The sequence below is a fragment of the Pelecanus crispus genome, chromosome 9 (assembly GCF_030463565.1).
Source record: "Pelecanus crispus isolate bPelCri1 chromosome 9, bPelCri1.pri, whole genome shotgun sequence".
NCBI lineage: Eukaryota > Metazoa > Chordata > Aves > Pelecaniformes > Pelecanidae > Pelecanus > Pelecanus crispus.
The window spans coordinates 5,065,782-5,080,781 of record NC_134651.1 but is presented as its reverse complement, the minus strand read 5'-3'; positions in this window follow the sequence as shown (position 1 = coordinate 5,080,781).

Here is a 15,000-nt window from a genome sequence, read left to right as displayed (position 1 = left end):
ATTCTAAAGCATAGTAAAAATGTTTACATGACTGATGCACTGTTTGTATTGATACCCATCAATGGTTATTTTCATAAGTTAGCCGCATCACAGAGGGAACGTATCCAAGCCTCCTCTTTTGTGGGAGCAGTCATGTGGTCACATTTCAGGCAAAATTCCCACAAAGCCCAGAGGATTATGACACGTTTGGAACCAAAGGCAGAACTGACAAAATTTCTTCATGTTGTAAGAAATTTTGCTGGTTTAACATTGTTAGTCCCAGTGTGTGTAGGTCTAGCAATATACGTTGCACAGTTGTGTGATAGGTGCAGATCAGTTTGTCAGCTCTCTAATCTCCTTAATCTTCAAGAAATGTGACCGTTGAGTTACACTGCAAGTCCATTTCTCTAGAGAGTATCTTCAATTCCATTAACAGATCTCTTCTGCCCATATCTTTCTTTGGCTTACACAGTAAAAAATAAAAAAGATCATTCTCATTTTCCTCTCTTCACTGCTGTCTCCTGGTCCTGCTTCTCTTGGCTGTACAATTTTCCAAATGATGTTGCCTATGCGCTTCAGAAACATGGTCTTACTGCCTTTATTTTTCCAATATAATTCTTTCTTCTTATCTTCATTTTAAGACACAGTTTGAAAATGCGTTTGTACCTGTGATCTATTCCAGTAGATCTTGTTATGGCCGTTATTGCTATTGTTATTAGTATCTCATTTATAATTCTGAACAGCTCAGGGGATGTGCATGCCCTGTTGTGTTTCACATTGCGCCTAAACATCGTGAGAGTGCGGCATTTTGTAAGGCAATTCAAATGAAGGGTGGGAGTACAAATGGGGAGAGCTAAAGCGATAGTCCTCATGGTCCTGCCACTGAACACAGGATGGAAATTGAAGAGTCCTGAGACATCTGTGTGCGCTGCATCCTATTTTGTCATCTTCTATTGACTTGTCTGCTCTTTTGACTAGTCTGTCAACCATTTCTTCACTGTGCTGTCCCACAAACGTGTCTTTGCTGTAAGACCCTATTCCTCTGAAGACCCTGCCATCTGGAACAGCCTTTCTGAATCTCTCTGCCTCATTGACTTGCTGTATCTTTTAAAATCTCATTGGAAAGCAGCTTTTCTAACTTGTCTGAGCCTCTTAATACTATATTTCATCTCTTCCATTATAAGCTGTTTAATTTAGTGATCACATTATTCTAATCTGTAAGGCACTTTAGAATACTATTTAGAAGAAAAATGCCCTGTGTTATAATGCTATGTTATATTGCACACTTACTTTACAGAAAAAAAACACATTTGAAGTTATTGATCACAATTAATTTTTTCTTTGTTAGTATGTCCTTTTTGAGTAAGTGTTTTCTACTAGTAAAAATGCAAGTAAAATTGATTTTTTTTTAAGGTCTTTTGAAGGTATCTAGGACAGGAAACATGGATGACTGGGCCACAGTCATTTGTACTTATCCCAGTCATATGTGAAAGTAACCCAGTAATAGTAAATAATTTGTTTTCCAGTATAGTTTTCTTATCAGGGATAACTGTCCCACATGTGAGGGGGGAAAAAACAGAATTATTGTGGGTAATTCAGACTTAAGACCAAAGGAGGCCAAGACTTGCTGATGAGGAAAGGGATTTCTGTAATTCTGACTCCGTGCCATCTGATTCATTATTGCTTATATGGACTTAGGTGTTACTGGATCCGAGACTGCAAGTTGTAAGGGTTGATATTACTTGTACCTGATTAGCTTTTAATCAAGGGAAACATTTTTTTCCATTTGCAAATACCTAAGTCTGGTAGAAGGAAGATTGGTCTTCAAAGACCCAGTTATATGACAGGAGCACAGCAGTAGATCCGGTGGAAGTCCCATATACAAGGGTGTAGCTCAAGAGAAACAAGCGATTGGAGATTGGCAGTAAGGGGATGTCAAATGTGTGACTGTCTCTTCCATGAATTGTCTCCCAGAAAGCTGAAGGGCAGCACAAAATTATCTTTCCTTAGAGACTCATCCATTAATGATGTTAATGACTGTCAGTTATGTTCAATTTGATAGTTATCATCAGAAATGATTGATTGTAGCTATGCTGCGCATGGATATAGTTAGCAAAATGTCCCTGCACTTTAGTTATGCCTAAAAGATTTTAACTTATTAGCATTATAGTTTGATGGCTAATACTCTTTTGTTGATGGCGTACACATCACTGTTATACATCATGCTGGTTCTTAGTTGACATGTGTGATGGGAATATTGGACCGTGTTGTAAAGGGAAAGCAATTTACAACTCTACAAGTAGCTGGTTTGCTGCCTCTCTCTGAAGCTGGCTTTGTTTACCAGCTTGAGCTCCATGTGTGATGCCTTATCAATCATGGAAAATGGGCTACCGGCATCCTCAAACCTTTCAAAGGACTTGTTGCCACAATGGCTCAGGAGAACCTGTGCCTATAAAAAAGAAAGAGATACTTGAGCATAGGTGTCGGGTTAGATGCCATACTTTGTCTGGCACATCTGTACGGGGCTGGCAGGTGTGACTAAAGACCCACAAGATTCTGCTGTTCTTCTGGAGCGGAGAAGACAGCTTAGTGGAAGCTAAGCAGGAAGCTCCAGCATGTTTACAGCACTGGTAATTTGTGTGTAAGTAATCGACTCGCTCAGATTTTTCTCTTGAGAATCTCTACTCATCCCATTATTACTGGTTAAATCTTGGAGGCACTGCTTTGTCACTCTGACTCAGTGAAGTAATATAATTACCTATTTATGTAAAAATCTCAATTTCTCCCGAGTTCAGAGGGAGACAAATACACAGATTCTGGTTTGGCTTATTGCACAGTGAGACACTTGAGGCAGAAAGCTTGGGTTCAGGTTCATTTCCATATCCAAACTTCCTTGAAGCTTCAGGTCTGGGATTGGGACTCATTATTGTAATGCATTACATTAATGTTATAGATGAAATTCCAATTCAGTCTTCTTCATAAGAAAGCCTTTGACATGATATATTAACCATCAGATTAGAAGTAGACTGACTAATTATCATTTAATGCAATTGAATGCCAGGGTTTGTCATTTGATGAAGCTGGCTGGGCGGGGAATATAAATCTGCTAGTAGCGATATCGTTATGAACTTCAGATGGAAGGAAGATTAAGATTTTGTGAATGCAATATTTATTCACAGTCATTATTCACAGAGTGACATACCACAATGTCATAAAAATGCTAGCACCTACCTTTTCATTCATATGTAGTTTTAGGAACAAGATTAATATGATCCCAATCAGAGTTTATATGGACCTACATGCTGTTATTCTTTGACAGTACTTCATGGGCAAACATGTCTGCACATCTCTATATGTACCTGAAAGAATCCTGCAGATGGGTAATAGTTCTCTATTATAAGGGCATAAAGAATGACGAAAGAATAAACCCTCTGAGTCATTAAGTCTAAATCGTTGCTATCACAGGGAAATTTAGCCTAAACTCATCAGTCCACTCTTCTGTCTCTTTCAGATAGTTTCAGATGGCCATCCTCATTTTCTGTGCTGATCCTCATCTAGACTACTTTAACGAGTAATTTCCAGTGTGACAACTAATCAGATATTTTACTGAAGTCCAGATAGATTCGATTTATCTCATTTTCCCTTCCAAGAAACTAGTTCTCTGGGTGGGTGTGGCGGGGGAAAGCCAGTACCTCAGTATAACTAATGTTTCCTTGGAAACCTAGGCTCCATTGGATCCTGTTTTTTCATTTCCTTTCTAGGTCTTTATTTCCACCCCCCCTTAAGGCTGTTTAAAATCTTATGTGCAATCTGACCTGCAAGAATAGGTCCATGATTGCACTCATCACTTATTTCTCAATTTAAAAATAAAATACTGCTTTCACTGCTCTCCACTCACTTGGAGAGTAATTTGATGTCCCTTAATTAAAAAAAAAAAAAAATCTACAAGACTTAGGAATTTATATGCCAGTTACTTTAACACTTTAGGATGGTGATTCTCTAATCCTGCTGAGTGATGGAGTTAGTAAGTCTTTTGTTTCATCTCAACTTTGGTCATTTCTGTGACTGTGCTCTCATTCTCACTAGCCATTTTACTTTTGCCCCAGGTTCAGTACTGCTGTTATTAAAAATTTAATGTATCCATTTACATTTTTTACTCTATCTAGATTATGTTTCATCTTACGGCCTAAAAGCCCCCCTTTGTCTTTTTATGTTCTTTTAGTTGCATAATGAAACACTCGTGTGCTATTTGTTTTCAATTTCTTTGTAAAATCATCTTGAATTTGACAGTTTACACTTTCTAGCTTCTAAAATTCAGCTTCTTTACTGATTGAGTTCTGTTTTTGCGTTCTCTGTGGGCTTTTTCTCAGTCCCTTTTCTGAGGTGGTTGTTTCTCCAATTAAATGAGGAGAAGGTGTCCAGTCCGTATCTCAACATTTTAGAGTTTTCCATAATTATATTATTCTCCAATGTATTTATGTCCAAACAGATTCAAATAATATCTACTGATATGCAAATATGACCATAGGATCGTGTAGGAAACTTCTTAAACAATCCCAACAGAAATAATTTTACAATTACTTCTCAAAGTCATCTCAAACCACTGTTTTACCTGCACTATTGTTTCATCTCTCCTCAGAATTTCTTGCATTATTTATGGACAAAGCTAACCACTGCTTTTTTCATTATATTTTTTCTTCTGAACGGCTTTTAAGTACTTTTATTTTAGGAAAGATTTGTGTACTTTTACTGAAGTTTTTATTTTGTTCTCAACTTCAAGTCACACAGTGCTTCTGACCCTGCCTTCCCTCCACATCATCTCACTGATCCCAGAGAATATCAGCACAAGGTGAAAAATGAAATGTGTTTGGTTTTTGCTAGTAGTAATGTGTAGCCTGTGAAATGTGTCACTCTTAAACTGTACAAAGGAATTCTATGTGTGCATAATCTATCTTTATATCAAACGTGTTCTTTTATTAAGTGATGTGCACTGCCAGATGCTGTGTCACAGATTTTTCCACGGCTCGTTTAACTGCCCGTTTCTGGTAGCTTGTAACAAAAATAGAGACCTTAATTATAAAAAACCCCAAACCTGTTGCAAAAAAGTGGTTTAATAAAAGTGGTTTAATATCTGAGGGTGCTTATGTCGGAATGTTGAAAGGACCACAGTTTTTCAGCAAGGGAAAATTAAACAATGAGTTTAGGTGGAGGAATCTAAAACAGTTCATGAAAAAGCTAGAAGCCATTGTTCTTCATTAATAGAATGTGCAGTCTGCAGTCAATATTATACGCAAATTAGAAACTGTTACAGTTTTAGCAATGTAGGAGTTTTAGACACAAATACTTCATAAATGAATCAGTGTTTTTCTTATATCAGTATGTACGAACCTCTCCGATGCCGGTCTATGTGAAATTCATATTTAATTATGCAACATTTAGTAGCGAGGAAATATTTTAGGATAATGATATTGTGTAATATTATACAATACGTATATTATGCATCTGGAAGACTGTAAACGATGCTTCTACTGTGGGCTATATATGCAGAGATCTTCATAGGCACACATCTCTTTTGGAAGGGACATCAACATTTTAAAGCCAGCTCCAAGCATTTTAATGAAACACTAAATATTTGAGCAAGCGTCTCATAATTTTGAGACAGTTTTAGTGAATGATAAAGCAAGACACTTAGATTTGAAAAAGTTTAAATTTCTAACTTGCAAAATTTTTAACCTAGAAAATATTTACTGCAGAGAGGAGGGAAGGTTTATGAATGTTAGGGCTGGTCTTCAGCTCCTAATTAGGTCCTAGAAGTATTTTTTCCCCCTCTTTCATTCCAACCCGATAGCTGCACCGCTGTCTGAATGAAGTCAGGGGTGTCAGCAGGTTTGGCATCTTGCTGGTTTGGCAGCTGTCTTCAAATCTTGTGTGCTGTAGGGCATCTATGAAGTTCAGACAAACAGTTTTGAGTGTTTTCTAAATGATATAATTCAGAAAAGACTTAACTAAATATGTTTGTTATAGCTCAACAGAGACACTTCCAGACCTGAATAACCTTCTCTGTCACTAGAGGACTTATTGAAGTATAGCAGCAAGAATATGAAATATGGTGATGTGGGTTAACAACATGAAAGAATATGCTTTTTGTCTGGTTAAGGGAGAAGAGTCTCTGAAAAAGGACTTTCAGGGCATAAGAACTGAAGCTGTGAATTTCAAGATCTCTCTAGTGTGATTCTCTGATCCTTTCCTTCAGCAAACAAAACTACTGAGGAAAATAAAACTTTATTCCTGCAGAGAAAAATGCATATGGCACGATATAATCGATTTCATTGGTATTTATTTTGTTGTAGTATGCTTGTCGTAAACTGGCATTATCTATCCAGTATCTATCCACTCTAGCATAACAAAATTCCCATTGTCATTGGCAACAGGACTGACTTTTTGATTGGGCACGATTACATGATTTCTTTTATATTCTGTAGTGACAGCTCCTACATGGGTTGTTCCGTGTAGTTATTTCCCAAAAATTTTTAATGCAGCTGTCCTTGCTGCCTCCAATGTTGTCAAACTAGTACTTCTTTTGAGCACAAAGGCGGGAGGGGGGGGAGGGGAAGTAAGTTAAAAGCTATAGACATCATCATTTACAGGTATGGTTACAGATATTTTAAAATATCTATGAATTTTTAATTATTCCTATTTGTGTGTAAAAGCTAGAACCAAAATTTCCCTTGCAAAAGTATTCCATAAAACGACAGTCTCTGAGTAATTAACATGCCACAGGCATTTGCAAGAGGACATATAAATTTTACTGGAAAAAAAACCCTAGTTTTCATTTATGGCAAAATCTTGCAAACACTTTTCAAGGAGGTCTATTTTGAGTAACTATATTTTTGGGCATCTGCCTCTAATCTCATGTGTACTATAATAGCACCTAGTGGATCAGGTGCTGTCAAAAGAAAAAAGCAGGCAAAAATATTGTTATTCTCCGAGCACACAGTGACTTACATTTTTATAAGCCTTCCTTGAACAATTTAATTTCTGGTAATTAGAGTGGTTGCAATCTTTCAGATTAGAAGGGTTTAGTGTTTATTAAGAGGTTGCCTTCTGTGTTGCAAGATGGTTATCAGCATGGGTCCAGTCTGGTATTACCAAAGACGTAATATTCAGGGAGATGGCTTTTTTGTACCTCTTGCCTTTTTTAACCCGAAGGAAAAAATTAGATATGTAAGGGCTTCTGATCTTATTCATGCTCTGTTGATCACAGATTTCCTCTACAAGTTGAATAAGTAGGTAGTGACATATTTTATGGCAATGCAGACCAGATCACCCCAAATCAGTATTCTCCCTCTTTAATGAAACTCCGCGCAAGTTCTGGGAAGCATGCCAGGTGCGTGAGGGGATTGCACAAGCTGGGGGAGGGGGAGGGAAAGGATTTAACAAAAAGGAAGGAGATGGCAGGTTACATGATGTAATCTCTTCTCATATCAATTTTGACATAGTGGAAAAATTGGGTATATGAGCTCAAGGTGCCCTCAGGCATCTTGACTTGCCAGTGGTACTTACTCAGCACATCGCTGACCTTGGCATTGTTACAGAATCACATTTGTTCACAGATGAACTGCTCTTGAAGAGTTTATCCAAATGCCAAGGCACAAAGGCACCTGGGCGCCTTATTCTTACTGACTTCCAAAGTTGATTAGAATTGACAGTGCTCCACAGAATATTTTGTTTTCAACAGTCTGGCATTTTACTTTGAAAACCCAGCAGGTAGGGAAGTCTCACATCGGTTCTAAAACTTGCTGCCTAATGTTATCTGACTTGTCTAAGGTCGACTTTGGCAAGCACAGAATTGATTGTAAGGCTCCCAGGTTTAACGTTGGCTCCCTGTCCATGGGTCATTTATACTGATGTCTTCTCGTAAAGTTTGGTAGGTTATTCAAATTCAACAAATCTCTGAAGTTCTGAGAAGGATATCTCTTAGGCTTTTGTCAAAAAAAAAAGAAAGAAAATTAAAAAAATCTTCCAGCTCTGACAGCATACTGAAGTTACCTCTGTAAGGAAACTTCTAATACCTTTTGTTCTACATTGCTCGGTGAGGGGATGGAGAAAGTAATATGGCACCCTGTGCTGGTTTTGGCTGGGGTAGAGTTCATTTTCTTCGCAGTAGATAGTAGCAGGCTACGGTTTGGATTTGTGCTGCCAACAGCGCTGATCACCCAGGGATGTTTTGGTTCCTGCTGAGCAGCGCTGACCCAGAGCCAAGGCCTTTTCTGCTCCCCACCCCACCCCACAGCGAGCAGGCTGGGGGGCACGAGGAGCTGGGAGGGGACCCGGCCAGGACAGCTGAGCCCAGCTGCCCCAAGGGATGTCCCACACCCCATAGCGTCATGCTCAGCACACAGAGCTGGGGGGAGAAGGAAGGGGGGGACGTTGGGAGCGACGGCGTTTATCTGCCCAAGTCAGCGTCAGGCGTGATGGAGCCCGGCTTTCCTGGGGATGGCTGAGCACCTGCCTGCCCGTGGGATGCGGTGAATGAATTCCTTGGTTTGCTTTGCTTGCATGCGCGGCTTTTGTTTTACCTATTCAACTGTCTTTATCTCAGCCCATGAGTTTTCTCACTTTTACCCTCCCGATTCTCTCCCCCACCCCACTGTGGGGGGAGTGAGCGAGTCGCTGGCTGGGGCTGAGTTGCTGGCTGGGGTTAAACCATGACACCCCTGCTATGTATTAAATGGTTTAGAAATGACAACTGTATATGTATAGATATTTAACTACTATTCAACTTCATAGTGGTAAATTTGATTACTTTCAGAATATCTGAATTTGTGGTTGTGCAATCAGATGGGATCCTAAAATACCTTCAAAACTTTATTTTTAGAAGTAGGATGGATAGTTTTCAAAGCCAGTTTTGGGTTTATATCTATAGTGTTTTGAAACCTTAGTATGTTACCTGATCACAGTGTTGACAATAGCATTGGGATCGTTACTATGATGTCTCTTTAGATGAGATATAAAAAATATATGATGGTAGTATTTTCTATTTTCTATCTTATGTCATTAAAAGCAGAGCTTTATCATTTCAGAAGATCCAAAACAACTCAACATCCTAAAAATAATTTAAAGTTATCCTTCCAGATTTATTTCCCAAGATATTTTCTTATGGTAAATTATATTTCTTATGTTCTTGTTACTAAAGTATTATTTTTGATGGCTGGTTATGATCTGAAAATACTAATATGTAATATCTAAGACATTGATCTAAAAATATTAGATACTAAAATACATCAAAATAGAATATTAGTGGCAAAATATTTCTTGATGTTGGTGTAAAACTGTATGTAAACACTAAATACTCCTTACTTCAATTCAGACCTCCTCAGTTGAGTAAAAATGTGTCCTGAATACAGAACAAAACAAGCAAGAGAACAGCCTGATGCACATCAGTCACCCCTTGAGGAGTTCTTTCAGACTCACTTTGCATGTGGATCACAGTCTTGTCTCTGTTGGTGTCCTGCAGGATGAGTGCCATAAGGTCTGTGAGACTCATGGTTGTAAAATGCTACCAAATCTCTGCTCTTTGCCATGAAGGTCCTTGTTGTTCTTCAAGTCTGGCTTTTTCAGGATTTATTCACGGTTTCCCCCCCCGACCTCCCAGTGCTCTGGATGCTATATCCCCCAGATCTGCAAACACTGTTTTGTGTTTTCTTTTCTTGCTCTCTATTTTCTCTAGTCACAAAATCAGACAAAGTACTAGATAATGTTAAGCATCTCATTAGCATTCAAGAGACTGTCTCAGCACTCACCTAGGGATTAAATTCCAGGCCAGGGGTCACTGACAATACATTTTCTACAGTCTCCTTTCTGGCTGCTCCCTTTGTTTCAATTGGCAGCTGCAAACTTCTCACATTTCTGTTCTTTGAAGAATATTCCCAGCATCTCAAACTTTTGCCATGCATAATGTCATTTTCCACATCTCTGTTTTTTAGTATGAAAGAGTATTTCTTGGGTCATAGTAGGCTTTTTAGCTAAGGAGTGAGTAAACTGCTTTTTGGTGGGAAAAAAGGTGTCAAGCTGAACCAGATGAAATCAAAGACAAGAATGAGCCATTCCAAGGTAGGGTAGGGAAAATATGTGTAGCCTTTGCAATAAAGGAATGAAACAGCTCAGAGAAAGTTGAGATGGTTTTGGTTGATCGTGCACACTACTGCAGATTTCCAGGGAATGGTGCTTGTTTGGCTGAATGCACTGCAGTGTTTGGCTTTTTCCAATGGACCTTTCTCAGATAAATATCTTTCTGCCTCTCCCTCTACCTAGGCTAGCATCCAAAGATGTAGGTTTAGGCTTCTAAAAAGTGAGTCTCTTCTTAACCAGCTGTTCATGGATTTTCGCTTGGGTATCTGTCATTGCTTTTTGAAATTCCCTCAATTCTGCTCCTCCTTGCTGTCTGTTTAGATGGCAGACCTGGAAGTGTGGCATGGTGAGCAGCCAGGTGCCAGTCTAGCAGGCATGCTAATGTTCATGCTGGGTGCTGTCTAGAGGCTTAGTCTGGCAGCAGAAGAGCCTGGTCAGGGAGTAGGTAAATCTGGGAGTCTGCCAGATTCCTCCCAGCTACTGAACTGCATCTTAAAGACCAGCGTAGACACAGGTAAGTGTTCTCCAGCTTTGGCAATAATGGTCAAACTGTTTGAGCTGACTTTACCTAGCCAGTTGACTTTTATAATTTTTTGTTTTAATATTGGCAATAACAGAGTCCTTTTTTCAGTTTTCCTCGGTGGAATTGATATAACTGTGGAATTTTTCTTTCTGGAACGTCGTTTTTACGCACAATAGCCGGCCAGATAAATATGTTATTTTAAAAAAAAAAAAAAATCTTTATTCAATAACAATTAAATAAATCTTTACTAAGACAAGTGTCAGTAGAGAGTTTCCTGCATGGCATTCATTTAAAAATTGTCAATTCCCTTCTGGGTAATGTCTGGCATACAGGTACTGTGCATATGTGGTGCCTGTATCTGCCTGAGTCACCTTAAGCACTACGTTTGCTAATGAATTAAGAAGCCCGTTCATTAGACTGACATAACACAATGCAGAAAGTCCATCTGACTGTGATGGGATCTGATCTTCACCACTGTGTTATGGAAGCTGTAGCTTTGCTAACCCTCTGTAGTTTTTAATTCCTGTTGTTGTCCTTTGGGTACACTGGGAAGTATCTGAAATCCATTCATTACTGGTGGGACCTTTTCAGAATAACTTCAGAGAATTATTCTCTACTAATAACTTCCCGAAAAAGTTGCAAATTTGAAGTATAGAAGTTGCGGACTTAAGATTTTATGTTTGCAGAATTGCAATCTCTGAGTAAGGATCATGTGAACAGAAACATTAACAGGTGTTCTTCTGTGTATCTGGCCACTGAATGTTTAAATAGCTGGCAGAAGTATTTATTCTTTTATTTTAAATAGTATATTCACAGTCTTAACCTTTACGGTTCATTTTTCTTCAGAAGTATAAAAAGTTTTATTCCTATAATGTCTCTTGCTAAGCAGATCTGGAGACTCAATGCATTACAAAAAAGCAAAAATTATTTTAAGGGACTGTTTTTATCACTGTAAATCTTCTGCCTTTCCTGTAGGCCTGAAGTTTTCAAAGGTCAGGAATGTAGGGACTTTACTGATGTCATCAGCTCCAATATTAAGAAGTTAGAGGATCTGTTCTGTGTTATCAGGCACAGCATGAAAGAAAAAAAAAAAATCCACATTTTATTTTCTCCAAATCTAATTGGGAATACCTCCAGATTCTGTGATAAGTTCTGCTGGGGTATGTCCACTGTAATATTGTTGAATCAAATTTATTCTGGCTTTATGTTGGGGTACAGGGAATGATCATGAATCTCACTAAACTCCTCATTACTCCACTACCCTTTGGAGGAGACTGCACTGAGCTACAGAGCTACCAGATATGTCATACAGTGCAATCCCTCTTCATCCTCAAGAAACATGGCTTCTGAGGATATTCTTTATGCAGGGCACTCTAGAATGATACCAGGCTAGAAGATGCCAGAAGATACACCAAAAAAAAAAAAAAAAAAAGGGAGGGGAAAAAATAAAGGAGATGAGGGCATGCTCAGTTTGCCTTTGAAAATAGGAATATAGGAATAAAATGCTGTACCTTACTCAGAGTGGCACAGTAAATACTCCCCAGGAGTAATTCACCTTTACTGTGGGAAGCTGCTTGCCTAGCTTGGTGGTCCTTCTAATGACTTCTGTGTCTTACCCCCTGTTCTTTCACAAAATGTCTATTGATTAATGAAGCAATTTACCTTCAGACTCAATAATAAGCAAAGGACAATATTTTTTGGCACTCTCTGTGGCACATGGACTAGATCAGGAAATGTAGACACATTCCTCTCTTCTGGTTAGTATTTCTACATAGGGATTGATGCATCGGACAACTGGTGCGCAGACCGCTGAACTAACAATAGTTAAATCACAAAAAGTTATGAAAAAGCTAAGATAGTGAGGCAGCGTGCAACAACGAAGGACCGAGTGAGCCGAGGACCTGAAACAGAAGTGAACCCACCTAACCTCGGGAATGGCTAGAAATAATGGTGAGTAGTTGCAGAAAAAACTTGTCCTAGCTATTCTGCCAGCTATTGTAAAGCTCTGACTTTTAACTTTTTATAGCACCACTAGAGAAAACTGGCCAATCTGTCCTCATTTTTCACCCACACCAGTACTGCTCTTTCCTCTAAGGCTTCTCTCCAACTGGGGCTCTTGCCAATTTTGCTCTTTTTTTCACTTGTCTACCTTTTTTTTTTTTTTTCTTTTTTTCTTTTTTTCTCTAGCACCTTCATTGTCTTCAGTTCTCCTCTTCTTCTTGGCCAGGACTACCTCCTCCCCTCCATGGGTAGGAAAACCACAGCTGAAAGCTCTGTTTGACCCAGATGAGTGTACCCAGAGTCAGTAGCCCTCGTTTATTCTTCCCAGGGCTCTTGGTCCTTTTGCTGTTGGCTAATGGTGGCCACCTTGGCCCTTTCTTGGTTTCTGATGTTAGTTGTGTTGATGAGACAGAGTTGCACGCTCTTGGAAATGAAAGCTAAGATCATGGCTTTGTCCTTTGACAGTGGAGATGGATAATGGGCATTTATTTCAATGCAAAAACAGCTGAGCTAACTGTTCCCATAAAAGTCCAATTGATTGCTGTAGGCATTATATTCATTCTGACAATGATAAAATGATTGCTTTAGTATCTGGCTGCGTAACCCACTTACAGCATGTGCACCAGTATTATGAGAATGTTTCAGTTGTGAAAATCATTGAGATGTAAATGTCATGATTATAATTTATCTTCATTAAAAATTCTGTTGGAAGAGGGAAAATTAATACGTATGCTGTATAGAGTAGCAGCTACTAAAAAGTAATATGTTATACTGAAAATAGGGACTGAGGAATGTAACTACATCAGAAAATAACTCAGAAGCACATTCTAGTGATGTGACAGGTGGTTATCTCAAGGGCATTGCCAGAAATATTTTATTGGCTCTCAGTTCTAATCTGGAGTGGTGTAACATTTCATCTTTCTCTAATAGCAATCTTAACGCCTCTTTCCCCCTCCCCACCCTGCCAACACACACAACCAGCCAAACAGAAGGGGCTGTCATTATTGTATTTTAATGCTTGAAAATGATTGTATCACCTAAAACTGCCATCATCTTTGAGCACAAAAGCCAGCTCTGAATTTTATTAATGTCAGTGGAAAGACTTCCATTACATTCATTGATCATTGACTCACATTATTTCTTCTGTAGTCATTTGTGGGGTTTTTTTTTGTATTTCATATTTTCATTATTTAATTTACTTGCTGATTTATATGATGACAGTGAAAGTTTTGCTTTTAAGTTCAACATATATCAACTCAATCTAGTATTACACTTCTATCACGGACCCAGAATTGTCTGACTAAGTATTTATTGGAAATTATTTTTTTTCCTCTTGGCATACATGACTTAATCTACTGCCTTCTTATATATACAGTTTTGGGGTGCTTTTTTCCTTTATTCACTGGTTGTGTGGCTTTGTGGTGTGTTTTTTTGTTGTTTGTTTGTTTTTTTTTTTAATCTAGTAAAAAAAAAGAAATTGTGATTTGTGTTCCTTTACATTGACTCCTCTTTTTAATAAAATAAACTGTGTTTAGTTTGTTTAAAATCAAATATTTTAATTGGAAAACAATGTGTAGCCACTGAATATTCATAGATTTATGCTGATTAAGTAGACTATGTTCTATTGTTCTGAGATTTTTTTTTTAAATTTTGTCTTTTGATAGCATGTAAGGTCCTTCCCTGTGGTTGTCCGATAGATGAAATGTTTCATCCCAGTGAATTTCTTCTCTGCCAGATTTAAAAAAAAAAAAAGAAATATGCATCATTCATGTTACGTGTTCTATAGTTGCAGAATCTCTGTAAATACAGAATAACTACTGAATTTATATTATTATTTTATTTGCTTTCAAGTTTTCAGGAGTTATAATGATTGTCCCAGGATGAACTTTCTTTGGTTGTCTGTCTTTCTACTTACACAACCGTAGTTCCATTGCCATTGCACAGTCTGGTCTTATTGCCATAGTTGATACCAACGCTCTGTGATATGGTAAAAGACATTTTATAATTTGAGAAGTTAGTACTAATTGCCATATTCTAGATATGAGAAATTTGAAAGGTATACTTTTTGTCTGAGCTGAGTAGTACTCTAGTTCATTAGCTATCCCATATTTTTGTCTTGTAGCTATGTTTTGCTCCTCTTTTGCATTGGTTCTTTGAGGCGAAGTCCGGTGGTGAAAAATGTATTGAAACAGGAGAGGGAGCTCTCAGCCTGGCTATGAGGGAGGGAAGGGTCTGTGAGGGCACCGCTTCCCCAGCTCTGAGTGGGAAGGGGAGCTCCCCTTTGGCATTACGAGCCGAGGAAAGAAGGATTATTTTATCCCTGCCATTCCGTGCTTTAGCCATAGTTACCTGTTGCGCTGAAAGGA